Here is a 15,983-nt window from a genome sequence, read left to right as displayed (position 1 = left end):
AAATAGAACCAAGTTATATTTTAGTGCCTGGCTACGCAGACTCTCATTGACGCACACGAGCAGTTTGGATAAAATGATTGATTAACATGTATGTGTACATTTATTTTGCAACGCTACCTCACGTAACGCGAGCGGTGTGGTCAGCATGTTAGCCAGCATGTGTGTTCAATACAAGGCTTTTATTACTTTATATTAAACAATATAAATGTACAGAAGTAGTCTGTGTCTTCATAAAGTAACTTACAAAAAATATATACAGTATCAGACAAAAGTTTGGACACACCTAATCATTCAAGGGTTTTTCTTTATGTTTACCATTTTCTACATTGTAGAATAATAGTGAAGACATGAAAACTATGAAATAACATGAATGGAATCATGTAGTAACATAGAAAGTCTCAAACAAATCAAACTATATTTAACATTTTAGATTCTTCAAAGTGGCCACCGTTTACCTTGATGACAGCTTTGCACACTCTTGGCATTCTCTCAACCAGCTTCATGAGGAATGCTTTTTCAACAGTCTTGAAGGAGTTCCCATATATGCTGAGCACTTGTTGGCTGCTTTTCCTTGACCCTGCGGTCCAACTCATCCATATCCATCTCAATTGCGTTGAGATCGGGTGATTGTGGAGGCCAGATCATCTTATGCAGCACTCCATCACTCTCCTTCCTGGTCAAATAGCCCTTACACAGTCTGGAGGTGTGTTTTGGGTCATTGTCCTGTTGAAAAACAAATGATAGTACCACTACGAGCAAACCATATGGGATGACATATCGCTGAACAAATGCTGTTGTAGCCATGCTGGTTAAGTGTACCTTGAATTCTAAATAAATCCCTGACAATGTCACCAGCAAAGCAATCCACACCATCATACCTTCTCCTCCATGCTTCACGGTTGGAACCACACATGCTGAGATAATCACCTACTCTGCGTCTCACAAAGACATGCCGGTTGGAACCAAAAATCTCAAATTTGGACTCATCAGACCAAAGGACAGATTTCCACCTATCTAATGTCCATTGCTCGTGTTTCTTGGCCCAAGCAAGTCTCGTCTTCTTATTGGTGTCCTTTAGTAGTGGTTTCTTTGCAGCAATTAGACCATGAAGGACTGATTCGCGCAGTCTCCTCTGAACAGGTCCTCATGAGAGCCAGTTTCGTCATAGCGCTTAATGGGCTTTGCGACTGCACCTGAATAAACTTTCAAAGTTCTTGAAATATTCCTGATTGACTGACCTTAACAACTTCTTAGGGATAGTCCCCTTTTTTTCTAATTTTCGCCTAAAATGAAATACCCAAATCTAACTGCCTGTAGCTCAGGCCCTGAATCAAGGATATGCATATTCTTGGTACCATTTGAAAGGAAACACTTTGAAGTTTGTGGAAATGTGAATTGAATGTAGGAGAATATAACACAATAGATATAGTAGAAGAAAATACAAAGAAAAAAACTGCTTATTTTCTACCACCATTGTTGAAATGCAACAGAAAGGTCCCACTTCTAGCCATCACTCTGGTTGTAATTCCGATGGTGTCCACAAGATGGAAGCAGTGTATGTGCAAAGACGGATAACTTGAAGTATGAGGGAACTACAAGACATTTAGTGTGAAGTCACCAGGTACATTTGGGCAAATCGTGAAGGAGACATTTGCATTCATATAACACTTTTATGCAAGAATATCGTCAAATCTGTATACTTGGACTTTGATTTAGCATTTCCAGTATTCGTAGCCATATTATAAGTTCAACATTTGCAAAACAACCAGTTTTCATAACTTCATAACTCGGAATATTCTTATCATTTTTGTCCAAAAGGAAAAGGCATGCTGTCACACAAGGTTAGCAGCTAAATTTTGCGACAGATACGGGGTTTGCGTAAAGCCCAGCTTATTGGCTATCTAGCTAGCTTTGTTTGATTGGTGCTTATTTGACAAAGTTAGAGTTGATCAAGTGAAAACTGCCCACGTCATCGGCGTGCCATGAAGGCGTCGCTCTATGATCAAATTTGGTGTCCTATAGGATATACTACACCCCTAATGATATAGTGAAGTCTGGTTACGTTATAGGATCTCTGAGGAATACATATGAATGAGATTTGACTGGTTGAAACAACGTTTATGGTTAGATTTTCACAGATTCCTTTCTTTGCAAATTGAGCGAGGAAATACAAAATTGATTGTGCATGCTATATGGACCTTTGTAGGATATTAAAAATGATTTTATCTAACAAAACGTCACTTCATATCTCTGGGACGCTTTGGATGATGAATCATAGCAAGATTTCAGAATATAAGTACACAGGTGAATTTATCAAACCTATAACGGTGAAAAATCTGTTTTGTTGTTAGGAGCTCTCCTCAAACAATAGCATGCCATTTTTCACAGTAATAGCTACTGTAAATTGGAGAGTGCAGTTATATTAACAAGAATTTAAGCTTTCAGCCAATAGAAGACATTTATACATACCGACATTTGTTGTTTCTCTCAAATCTGAGATCGTGACAAAAGGCGCTGCAGGTTTTACAACTGTCTTCTTTGCTTATTTGAGCTGTTCTTGCCATTATATGGACTTTGTCTTTTACCAAATAGGGCTAACGTCTGTATAACACCCCTACCTTGTCACAACACAACAGATTGGCTCAAACACATAAAGAAGGAAATAGGGTGGGGCCCTTAAGAAATTCTTACCTACTAAGGACTTCTTAGTAGGTAGGTCGCTCAGATGGGCATCTAGGATATAGGGTTGGGCCCCGTTCCATCCTAATAGGACAATAAAAACATGATATATTTGTAATTTATTTTAAAATGTAAAGTTGAGGTCAGAAGGTTACATACACCTAAGCCAAATACATTTAAACTCGGTTTTTCACAGTTCCTGACATCTAATCCTAGTAACAATTCCCTGTCTTAGGTCAGTTAGGATCACCACTTTATTTGAAGAATGTGAAATGTCAGAATAATAGTAGAGAGAATGATTTATTTCAACCTTTACTTCTTTCATCACATTCCCAGTGGGTCAGAAGTGTACATACACTCAATTAGCATTTGGTAGCATTGCCTTTAAATTGTTTAACTTGGGTCAAATGTTTCGGGTAGCCTTCCACAAGCTTCCCACAATAAGTTGGGTGAATTTGGGCCCATTCCTCCTGACAGAGCTGGTGTAACTGAATCGGATTCATAGGCCTCCTTGCTCGCACAAGCATTTTCAGTTCTACCCACAAATCTTCTGTTGCATTGAGGTCAGGGCTTTGTGATGGCCACTCCAATACCTTGACTTTGTTGTCCTTAAGCCATTTTGCCACAACTTTGGAAGTATGCTTGGGGTCATTGTCCATTTGGAAGACCCATTTGCGACCAAGCTTTAACTTCCTGACTGATGTCTTGAGAGCTTGAGAGCTTCAATATATCCACATTATTTCCCTCCCTCCTGTAGCAAAGCTACCACCCCATGCTTCACGGTTGGGATGGTGTTCTTCGGCTTGCAAGCCTCCCCCTTTTTCACCCAAACATAACGATAATCATCATGGTCAAACAGTTCTATTTTTGTTTCATCAGAACAGAGGACATTTCTCCAAAAAGTATGATATTTGTCCCCATATGCAGTTGCAAACCATAGTCAGGCTTTTTTTATGGTGGTTTTGGAGCAGTGGCTTCTTTCTTGCTGAGCGGCCTTTCAGGCTATGTCAATATAGGACTCGTTTTTACTGTGGATATAGATACCTTTGTACCAGTTTCCTCCAGCACCTTCACAAGATCCTTTGCTGTTGTTCTGGGATTGATTTGCACTTTTCACACCTAAGTACATTCATCTCTAGGAGACAAAACGTTTCTCCTTCCTGAGCGGTCTGACGGCTGCATGGTCCCATGGTGTTTATACTTGCGTACTATTGTTTGTACAGATGAATGTGGTAGCTTCAGGCGTTTGGAAATTGCTCCCAATGATGAACCAGACTTGTGGAGATCTACCATTTTTTTCTGAGGTCTTGGCTGATTTCTTTAGATTTTCTCATAATGTCAAGCAAAGAGGCACTGAGTTTGAAAGTAGGCCTTGAAATACATCCACAGGTACACCTCCAATTGACTCAAATGTTGTCAATTAGCCTATCAGAAGATTCTAAAGCCATGACATAATTTTCTGGAATTTTCCAAGCTGTTTAAAGGCACAGTCAACTTAGTGTATGGGAACATCTGACCCACTGGAATTGTGATACAGGGAATTATAAGTAAAATAATCTGTCAGTAAACAATTGTTGGAAAATTACTTGTGTCATGCACAAAGTAGATATCCTAACAGACTTGCCAAAACTACAGTTTGTTAAACAAGAAATTTGTGGAGCGGTTGAAAAATATGTTTTAATGACTCCAACCTACAGTGGGGCAAAAAAGTATTTAGTCAGCCACCAATTGTGCAAGTTCTCCCACTTAAAAAGATGAGAGAGGCCTGTAATTGTCATCATAGGTACACTTCACTATGACAGACAAAATTAGAAAAAAATTCCGGGAAATCACATTGTAGGATTTTTAATGAATTTATTTGCAAATTATGGTGGAAAATAAGTATTTGGTCAATAACAAAAGTTTATCTCAATACTTTGTTATGTACCCTTTGTTGGCAATGACAGAGGTCAAACGTTTTCTGTAACTCTTCACAAGGTTTTCACACACTGTTGCTGGTATTTTGGCCCATTCCTCCATGTAGATCTCCTCTAGAGCAGTGATGTTTTGGGGCTGTTGCTAGGCAACATGGACTTTCAACTCCCTCCAAAGATTTTCTCTGGGGTTGAGATCTGGAGACTGGCTAGGCCACTCCAGGACCTTGAAATGCTTCTTACGAAAGCCACTCCTTCATTGCCCAGGCGGTGTGTTTGGGATCATTATCATGCTGAAAGACCCGGCCATGGAAAACACGCTGGTAAGACTTGACAATACGAACTGGCAACAGACAAACAGAAAAGACTGGTATAAATACAAGGGGATAATGGGAGATAATGGTGGGGGTGGAGACAAGCACAACAAAGGTGAAAGATCAGTGTGTAACAGATCCCCCCCAGGGACGCCACCTGGTGTCCTACCCGGGCACATACCTGGTTGAACGGGTGCCATCAGCGGAACTCAGCAATAAGGGCTGGGTCCAGGATGTTCCAAGTGGGGAGCCAGCACCTCTCCTCTGGGCAATAACCCTCCCAGTCAACCAGATACTCTTCCTGGGGTCCAGCAAAATTAAAGCAGCTTATACAATTTTAAAACTGGAAACTGGAAAGCCCTGCCCAGAGGTCGAACACTCAGGAGGCGCCTCACCGTGTACGCCTGATGGCCATCGATAAGACGGGGGGGGATGGGCGGCTTCAGAAAACCTATCTACCACTGTAAGGATGGTGGTGTTGCCATTAGATGGAGGGAGACCAGTGTCAAAGTCCATGGATATATGGGACCAGGGGCGATGAGGAACAAGGAGTGGTTGAAGGAGGCTAGCCAGAGTTTGCTGTGGAGTCTTATTCTGAGCACACGCCATGCATGCGCAACGAATGTGTAGACGTCAGAAACCATATTGGGCCACTAAAAGCATTGTTAGAGGAAGGCCAGGTTTCAGCAGAAGCAGAGATGGCAGGTTAGCTTAGAGGAATGAGCCCACTCCAGGACCAGGGACCGAGCCAAATCTGGGACAAACATTCGGTTAGCCTGGCCCCTGCTAACCGGATGTGGCTGGGAATGTTGCACCTTGCAGACCAGGCTCTCAACACCCCAGACTAGTGTAACTGCTAGACAGGAGGTAGTGAGGATGGACTCCGAGTCAGATGATGAGGCAACAGAACTGTACAGGTGAGAGAGAGCATCAGGGTTCACATTCTTGGACCCTGGGTCGTAGGAGATGGCTTGCCTGTCTTGAGTTGAGGCACTTTGTGGTGCGGAGATATTCTAAATTCTTATGGTCAGTCCACACCAACAATGGATGTTGCGCCTCTTCAAGCCAATGCCTCGAATCCTCCAAAGCCATATCGACTGCCAGAAGTTTCCGATTTCCTACATCATAGCTCACAGCGGGATTGAGAGAATGGGACAGGAAGGCACAGGGATGCAGCTTTTAGTCCAAGGCAGAATGCTGATACAGGACGGCCCCCACTCCAATGTCAGAAGTGTTGACCTCTACCACAAACTAACGGAACGGGTCCGGATGGACGAGGGTGGGGGCTGTGCTGAACCGATGCTTCAGATTCAAGAAACGACCGGTCAGCAGCTGGGGACCGTGAACGGAACCTTGGGAGAGGTGAGAGCAGAGAGGGGGGAAGCCAGGGTGCTGTAGTCCCGAATGAAGCGTCGGTAGAAATGTGAAAATCCCAGAAAACATTGCAGCTGAACTCTGGATGTGGGTTGAGGCCAATCAACCACTGCTCTCACCTTGTCAGGATCAATTTGAATGATCCCCCTGCGATGACGTATCCCAGAAAGGACATGTCACATAGCACATCATTGACCAAAGCCTGGAACACTGTGGGAGTGTTGGTCAATCTGAATGGCGTCACCAGATACTCGTAGTGCCCACTAGCTGTGTTAAAGGCTGTTTTCCATTTGTCTCTTTCCCATATCCGAACCAGATGGTAGGCATGGAATGTCCAAATTCAAAAATACAGTCGCCCCCTGAAGAGGCTCGAATGCAGAGGAGAAGAGTGGTAGCGGATAACGGTTCTTTACCATGATGTCATTGAGCCCCGGTAGTCGATACACAGGCACAGGGTTTTGTCTTTCTCCACAAAGAAAAACCCTGCGCTGGAAGGGGAGGACAAAGGACAAATGTTCACAACAGCCAGAGAGCCCTCAATGTACTCCTCCATAGCCTTGGTTTCCGGACCAGACAGGGAATTGAGCCGCCCCCGAGGCGGTGTAGTACCAGGGAGGATGTCAGTTGTGCAATCATAGGGTCGATGCGGAGGAAGAGATGCCACACGGCCTTGTTGAAAACCTTCCGGGGGTCCTGATACTCTGCGGGGATGGTGGAGCGATCCAAGGCTTTACCCAAGCCCACGGGAGAACGTCCAGGGGCAGGCTGCGCCGCCTTGAGGCAATGTGCATGGCAGAACTGGCTCTACCCCAGGATAGAACCCGTAGCAAAGTCAAACGGGGGGTTGTGCCTCTGGAGCCAAGACAATCCCAAAACAATGGGTGCATGAAGAGATTCAATGAGTACGGACTGCATGGACTCACTGTGATTCCTTGACACTCTCAGGTTGATAGGCAATTGATCCTCGTGCGATTGATCCTGCCAATAGTGCACCGGTTCAATGCTTTGGCATCCATGGGAACGGAGAGGAGTTGTGTGGAGATCCCCAGCTCCGACACCAGGGAAGTGTCCATAAAACTCATTGGCCCCAGAGTCCAGAAGCACCTGGAGAGATTTAGACTGGTCACCTCACAGAGGAGTGCAAGTAAAGAGAGATGGGAGACTCCCTGTATGGCTCACCAGCGTACTCGTAGCTACTGATGGGCCTGGGCTTTTTATTGGACAGGTGGATATGTAATGTCCCGAAGTTCCACAATATAGTCAGCTTTAAGAGCTCAGTCTGCATGAACATTCTACAGGGGATAATCTAGCCTTGCCCAGTTGCATGGGCGCCGGAGGAGACAAGGCGACAGTCCTCGATGATTCCGAGGGAACTCAGGTAACTTTGGATTCTCTTGGGAGTGTAGGTGTCAGGGACTTCCGCGATTCTTCGGAGGCGAGGGAAAAACCGAGGCCAAACGAGGGTGTTCGGGAACAGACTTCCTCTCCCTCCTGCGCTCCCAAGCTCATATTTAACCCTCTCCAATAATCCATGAAGGAAGGTGTTGAATAGGGACTCCGGATTCCAGGCACTCTCGGCGGCCAAAGTGCGAAAGTCTACCGCGTAGTCAGCCACACTACGGGAATCCTGACGCAGTTGCTTTAGCTTCCGAGCCGCCTCTCTCCCTGACACCGGAGAATAGAACACCTTCCTTACCTGCGCCATGAACGCCTCCAGATTATGGCACACGGCGGTTTGTTACTCTCATACGAGCGTTATAAAAGCGTTATAAAGAACATTATAAGATATGCTATCTTCAAGCGATCTGAAGGAAACAAAGAGCGCTGCAGCTCGAAGATGAGGGAGCACTGGGAGAGAAATGACCAGCATGTTTCAGGATCCCCAGCGTAGCACTCTGGAGGTGGTAAGTATGGTTCTCGGAGACCCGGGGTAGGAAGGGGAGAAGCCCCGCTAGTAGCGGGGTTACTGACAGTCTGGGCGGGTACCGTTGTGGCTTGCTGCCTATTCGATAGCCCGCAGAATGGCTCCAGTAAGGTGTGGAAGGTTTGGTCATGGTGTTCTGCCACAGTGTGGAATCCTTCCATAAAGGTTCTGTAGCAACTCATTGTGTCTTCTAATGGTGGCTCCTTAAGAGGAGACAGTGTTGCAGAGCTAGTCTGAGTCTGCTGGGTCAGTCATGGCCAGTTCGTACTATCACGACTCAGGATATGACCCAGATGCAGACACAGGAGGCGGTAGTACAGTTCTCATAATATTTATTATATAAGAAGACAGGCCAGGGCAGGTTGAGGGCAGGCAGAGATCAGTAAACCAGGGCAGAGTCAATGAGGTACAGAACGGCAGGCAGGGTTAGGACAGGCAGAATGCTCAGAACCGGGAAGACAATAAATAGACAGCCTCGAAAACGGGAAAGCACGCTGGTAAAGACTTGACGGGACAAGACGAACTGGCAACAGACAAACAGAAAAGACTAGTATAAATACACAGGGGATAATGGGGACAAATGGGAGACACCTGGTGGGGGGTGGAGACAAGCACAAGACATGTAAAACAGATCAGGGTGTGACATCAGGTGCCAGACTTATTATGGACAGCTCAGTGGACTGATAAACAGTGCCAGTCTTGTTCTAATACATGTTGATCTCAGAAAGTTGATCTCTTCCCTTCTGAATTGGCCAATGTATTTTATAAATTCAGGACATTACATGTTAATTTTAAAATAGTATACATTTAACAAGTGTGAAGCAGAAAGTGAATATTCAACAGAAATTGGTAATAAATATATAGAGTAACATTGCTACGGTAGACTAAAATGCCTTCTAATATGAAAAAAGTTATCGTGTTTGTTTTGTTTTTAAAGCTTACAGTAGGGGTAAAAGCAGAACATTGTTTGAGAGTGATCCGTGTGTATTAGCAGTAGTGATTGTGAGGGTCTTGCTATTGGGACGTCCTAGTTGAAAGAAACAGATATGGAGACTAGTCAAAGTAACAAAGTTAATGGTAATATTAGTGTCTTTCAGATAGGACTCTAATAATGCAATATCTTAGTAATTTGAGTAAGTAAATGTTTCAATACAAGGTCACATGACGGACAGGGGGCTTGAGTCTTGGGACATTATATTAGAGGCTGCCATCTGGTGTTTGGGTTAGAGAAACGCTTCCTCTGGACAAAAAGATCATAAAGAAGAATAAAATAAGTGGTACTCACTGAACTCAAACAGTAAAGGACATAGTGGGACATTTGAATAATTGAATAAGATACTTTTTTGACAATTTCCATTACTCAATAGTTTGGGTAACACTAGTGATTTAAGTAAGAAGGTAATGTCATCTAAAACAATAATAGTTTCCATCACGTGGAACTGTGTCCAAAATTTAAGTAGATCTCCAAGTAAATGTTTTTAGTAACGAATATTGGGCTGATAAGCCAGAACCTAGCAGATTTGTTAAACAACAGGTTTCAAATCAAATCAAATTTTATTGGTCACATACAAATGGTTAGCAAATGTTAATGCGAGGGTAGCAAAATGCTTGTGCTTCTAGTTCCAAAAGTGCAGTAATATCTAACAAGTAATCTAACAATTCCCCAACAACTACCTAATACACACAAATTTAAATGGGTGGAATAAGAATATGTACATATTGATATATGGATGAGCGATGGCCGAGCGTCATAGGCAAGATGCAATAGATGGTATAAGATGCAGTATATACATATGAGATGAGTGATGTAAGATATGTAAACATTATTAAAGTTGCATAGTGACTATTGAGTCTCTATGTAGGCAGCAGCCTCTCTGAATTAGTGATTGCTGTTAAGCAGTCTGATTGCCTAGAGACAAATACAAAATAAAATAAATATACCTCTGTATTTAAATATACCTCTAAATACACCTCTGCTGTTTTCAACCAAGATCTCAGCAATCACTGCCTCATTGCCTGCATCCGTAATGGGTCAGCGGTCAAACGACCTCCACTCATCACTATCAAACACTCCCTGAAACACTTCAGCGAGCAGGCCTTTCTAATCGACCTGGCCTGGGTATCCTGGAAGGATATCGACCTCATCCCGTCAGTAGAGGATACCTGGTTATTTTTTTTAAATGCCTTCCTCACCATCTTAAATAAGCATGCCCCATTCAAGAAATTTAGAACCAGGAACAGATATAGCCCTTGGTTCTCTCCAGACCTGACTGCCCTTAACCAACACAAAAACATTATGTGGCGTTCTGCATTAGCATTGAACAGCCCCCGTGAAATGCAACTTGTTAGGGAAGTTAGAAACCAATATACACAGGCAGTTAGAAATGCCAAGGCTAGCTTTTTCAAGCAGAAATTTGCTTCCTGCAACACAAACTCAAAAAGGTTCTGGGACATTGTAAAGTCCATGGAGAATAAGAGCACCTCCTCCCAGCTGCCCTCTGCACTGAAGATAGGAAACTCTGTCACCACTGATAAATCTACTATAATTGAGAATTTTAATAAGCATTTTTCTACGGCTGGCCATGCTTTCCACCTGGCCACCCTAACCCGATCAACAGTACTGCACCCCCCACAGCAACTCGCCCAAGCCTTCCCCATTTCTCCTTCTCCCAAATCCAGTCAGCTGATGTTCTGAAAGAGCTGCAAAATCTGGACCCTTTCTTTCTAAAATTATCTGCCGAAATTGTTGCCACCCCTATTACTAGCCTGTTCAACCTCTCTTTCCTGTCGTCTGAGATTCCCAAAGATTGGAAACCAACTGTGGTCATCCCCCTCTTCAAAGGGGGGGACACTCTTGACCCAAACTGCTACAGACCTATATCTATCCTACCCTGCCTTTCAAGGTCTTCGAACGCCAAGTTAACAAACAGATCACCGACCATTTCGAATCCCACCGTACCTTCTCCGCTATGCAATCTGGTTTTGGAGCAGGTCATGGGTGCACCTCAGCCACGCTCAAGGTTCTAAATGATATCTTAACCGCCATCGATAAGAAACAGTACTGTGTAGCCGTATTCATTGACCTGGCCAAGGCTTTCGACTCTGTCAATCACCACATCCTCATCGGCAGACTCAACAGCCTTGGTTTCTCAAATGATTGCCTCGCCTGGTTCACCAACTACTTCTCCGACAGAGTTCAGTGTGTCAAATCTGAGGACCTGTTGTCCGGGCCTCTGGCAGTCTCTATGGGGGTGCCACAGGGTTCAATTCTTGGCCGACTCTCTTCTCTGTATATATCAATGATGTCGCTCTTGCTGCTGGTGAGTCTCTGATTCACCTCTACGCAGACGACACCATTCTGTATACTTCTGGCCCTTCTTTGGACACTGTGTTAACAACCCTCCAGACGAGCTTCAATGCCTTACAACTCTCCTTCTGTGGCCTCCAACTGCTCTTAAATACAAGTAAAACTAAATGCATGCTCTTCAACCGATCGCTACCTTGACCTGCCTGCCCGTTCAGCATCACTACTCCGGACAACTACAAATACCTAGGTGTCTGATTAGACTGTAAACTCTCCTTCCAGACTCACATAAAACATCTCCAATCCAAAGTTAAATCTAGAATTGGCTTCCTATTTCACAACAAAGCATCCTTCACTCATGCTGCCAAACATACCCTCGTAAAACTGTCCATCTTACCGATCCTCGACTTTGGCGATGTCATTTACAAAATAGCCTCCAACACCCTACTCAACAAATTGGTTGCAGTCCATCACAGTGCCATCCGTTTTGTCACCAAAGCCCCATATACTACCCACCACTGCGACTAGGTACGCTCTCGTTGGCTGGCCCTCGCTTCATACTCGTCGCCAAACCCACTGGCTCCAGGTCATCTACAAGACCCTGCTAGGTAAAGTCCACCTTATCTCTGCTCTCTGGTCACCATAGCTGCACCCACCCATAGCACGCGTTCCAGCAGGTATATCTCACTTGTCACCCCCAAAGCCAATTCCTCCTTTGGCCGCCTCTCCTTCCAGTTCTCTGCTGCCAATGACTGGAACGAACTACAAAAATCTCTGAAACTGGAAACACTTATCTCCCTCACTAGCTTTAAGCACCAGCTGTCAGAGCAGTTCACAGATCACTGCACCTGTACATAGCCCATCTATAAATAGCCCAAACAACTACCTCTTCCCCTACTGTATTTATTTATTAATTTTGCTCCTTTGCATCCCAGTATTTCTACTTTGCACACTCATCTACTGTCAAATCTACCATTCCAGTGTTTTAATTGCTATATTGCATTTACTTTGCCACCATGGCCTATTTATAATTGCCTTTACCTCCCTTATCTCACCTAATTTGCTCACATTGTATATAAACGTATTTTTCTACTGTATTATTGACTGTATGTTTGTTTTACTCTATGTGCAACTCTGGTCTGCACATGTTCTGAAAACGCGGCTAGGGATGCCGTCTGGGCCAGCAGCCTTGCGAGGGTTAACACGTTTAAATGTCTTACTCACGTCGGCCAAGGAGAAGAAGAATGGGGTCCAGCAGTCCTAGTTAGCGGGCAGAGTCGGTGGCACTGTATTTATTTACTATCCTCATAGAGGGCAAAGAAGGTGTTTAATTTGTCTGGAAGCAATACGTCGGTGTCCGTGACTTGGCTGGTTTTGTTTTTGTAGTCCGTAAATGACGGTAGACCCTGCCACATACGTCTCGTGGCTGAGCCGTTGAATTGTGACTCCACTTTGTCCCTATACCAACATTTCGGTTGTTTGATTGCCTTGCGGAGGGAATAACTCCACTGTTTATATTCTGCCAGTCCTCTTTCCATGGTTAAATGCGATGGTTCGCGCTTTCAGTTTTGCGCAAATGCCACCATCCATCCATGGTTTTTGGTTAGGGTAGGTTTTGATAGTCACAGTGGGCACAACATCTCCAATGCAATTCCTTATAAACTCATTCACTGAGTCAGCGTATAGATTTATGTCATTCTCTGAGGCTGCCCAGAACATTTCCCATTCCGCGTGATCAAAGCAATCTTGAAGCGTGGATTCCGATTGGTCAGACCAGCGTTGAATGGTTCAAGTCACGGGTACATCCTGTTTGAGTTTCTGCCTATAGAAGCAAGATGGAGTCGTGGTCGGATTTCCAGAAGGGAGGGCGGGGGAGGGTCTTGTATGCATCGTGGAAGTTAGAGTAGCAATGGTCCAGTATATTGCCCGTGCGGGTGAAGCAATCAATATGCTGTTAGATTTTTAGGTAGCCTTGTTCTCAAATTTGCTTTGTTAAAATCCCCAGCTACAATAAATGCAGTCTCAGGATGTATGGTTTCCAGTTTACATAGAGTCCAGTGAAGTTCCTTGAGGGCCGTCGTGGTATCTGCTTGAGGGGTTATATACTGTATACAGCTGTGACGACAATAATTTTCTTTTGCGTGTAGATTGGTAAGGAAAATGTTTTATTTAATCCATTTTAGAATAAATCTGTAAAGTAACAAAATGTGGAAGAGGGAAAGAGGTCTGAATACTTTCCGAATGCACTGTATAGTGTATAATACAACAGCAACATGTGCATAGACATACACACATGATCTCTCTAACACACTACAACATGCACTCACCATGGTCTCAGTGGTCTCTTTCAGGAATTTCCAATGGCTAGTTGCTAGGCAACCAGGGCAACTTCTAAATTCACCGGTAACTCCACTGCAGATGGGGGGGGGGACACACCGTTTGGGCGAGTGTTCTCTTCTTTCCCATTCCTCTAAACCAGTTGATGTGATGATGCACAAGTCATGCAACAATCTGACAAATTGTTTATATGTCTGCCTTTCTATGCATATTTTTAACCCCTGATTTGATATAAGCCTAAATCTTATTGGCACCTATGTCATGAGTGAGTGGAGGGGAGTAGTGAATTTGTGATTTCTCCTGTCGTTACACATCGAGCCTGAATAACTGACAAGTCAATGCATAGGCTATGCATTGAACAACTCTAATGGGATCTGGATCTGGCATGACAATGACAAGTTGGCTGAAGCAGAAACAGACCATAGCATCCAGACCATTGGATGCTTATCTTCTGTTAGCTGTAACTTATTTATGTATGTATAATGCCAGAAACATCTATAATTCATCAACAAACCAATCACTTGTCCCAGACTATGGTTGCGTTTACACAGGCAGTCAAATTCTGATATTTTGCCCAATGGCAAAACAGCTGATCTGACCAATTAGTGAAAAAAAGAACAGAATTGGGCTGCCTGTGTAAATGCAGCCTTGTCTTGTTTTTATCCGCTGTTAAGTACGAACACGAAATGAGCTAACATCGGTCTGTTTGTTGACAATATCTCTGTTTGATCATGCAAGTGTGTGTGTGTGTGTGTGTCTATTTTCAAGAGGCCATGATGGGGTGATTTATATAATCCGATTAGTTAGTATTACGCTGAGGTACACTCCCCGAAGACAGCAGGGGGAATTTGACAACTGTCTGTGTGCATGTACATGCAGTAAAAGGCTACAGTGTGTGTATATGAATGTATATTCCCCTGTGTTTCATGTAAACGTGTTCATTACATGATCATGTTTTCATTTCTACTAATGGTTATTTTTATAAATATAAATGGGGCCAATGTGTGACACTGGGACCAACATTTAATATGATTTGAAACAAAAATAAAACGTATTGTCATGCAGTTAGACATGTGTATATGCAGGAATTAAAATGAATATATGCAAATTGGCCCATAACTCTACCAACACAACATAGACCTAGCACTACACATTCTTTAAGCAGGGTTCATACATTGTCAAGTCAAATGCAAGGACATTAAGGGACTTTTTCAAGCACTTAATTGGACATTTCAAGGACCTCAATGTTATACAATTGTACATATAGGACCTAATATAGAACCTCCCCCAAAAAGCATGCAAAAAGTATAAAAAATAAATTAAACAGGTTCCTATTTTAATGGAAGAATTTGTATGGAAAGCCAAGTTGAAGCCAGCATTAGATGTCATCCACATAACAGAATGTGGTTTTACCGCAACAGAGGAGCACAACATCCTTCAATTGAAGCCGCGGGAAACAAACAAAAGTGGCCATATCACTCACAAAAACGAAATCACAGATAACTATAAGGAGTACTTTTAAATTGGCAACAATAATTACAATGACTTTTCCAAGTACCAAATTGAGGACATGTCTGATTTTAAAAAGGTAGGCCTATTCCAGTGCTTGCATTTCTGAGCTCCAAATTCAAGTAGGCTACTTCAAGCCCTTTTGTATTGTTTAAAATTGCAGGTGTAACATGGAAAACAAAATGTATTTGACATGTTCGTTCATTACCAGATCATATTGTGAATAAACCCATAAACCCACTAGGCTATGTAATTTGTCATTATATCCAGAATAATTCATAGGAAAAGCGTTGGGTGTTGCGCAATAGTTTATCCGATATTCACCCCCAGTAGACTCGTGTCCAATCCAAGGCACAAAAACATGTGAAAAAAAATAATGACCTTGATGCTTTTTCTGTTAAATTTAATGAGACCCTGCTGTAAATCAGATAGACACCAAATGCACATCCAACAAGTATTATGCATCATTTTTGAAGAACCACAATGACAGTATCGATTTAGGTATCAAGTAGTGGAGGCTTCTCAGAGGAAGGAGAGGACCATCCTCAGTGTATTTAATAAAAATAGTGAAACATTGTCAGATAAAACTATGAAATATTCAGGTCACCAAATAATTGATTAAAACACTT

The sequence above is a fragment of the Oncorhynchus tshawytscha genome, linkage group LG09 (assembly GCF_018296145.1).
Source record: "Oncorhynchus tshawytscha isolate Ot180627B linkage group LG09, Otsh_v2.0, whole genome shotgun sequence".
Classification (NCBI taxonomy): Eukaryota; Metazoa; Chordata; class Actinopteri; order Salmoniformes; family Salmonidae; genus Oncorhynchus; species Oncorhynchus tshawytscha.
This window is presented reverse-complemented; position numbering follows the sequence as displayed.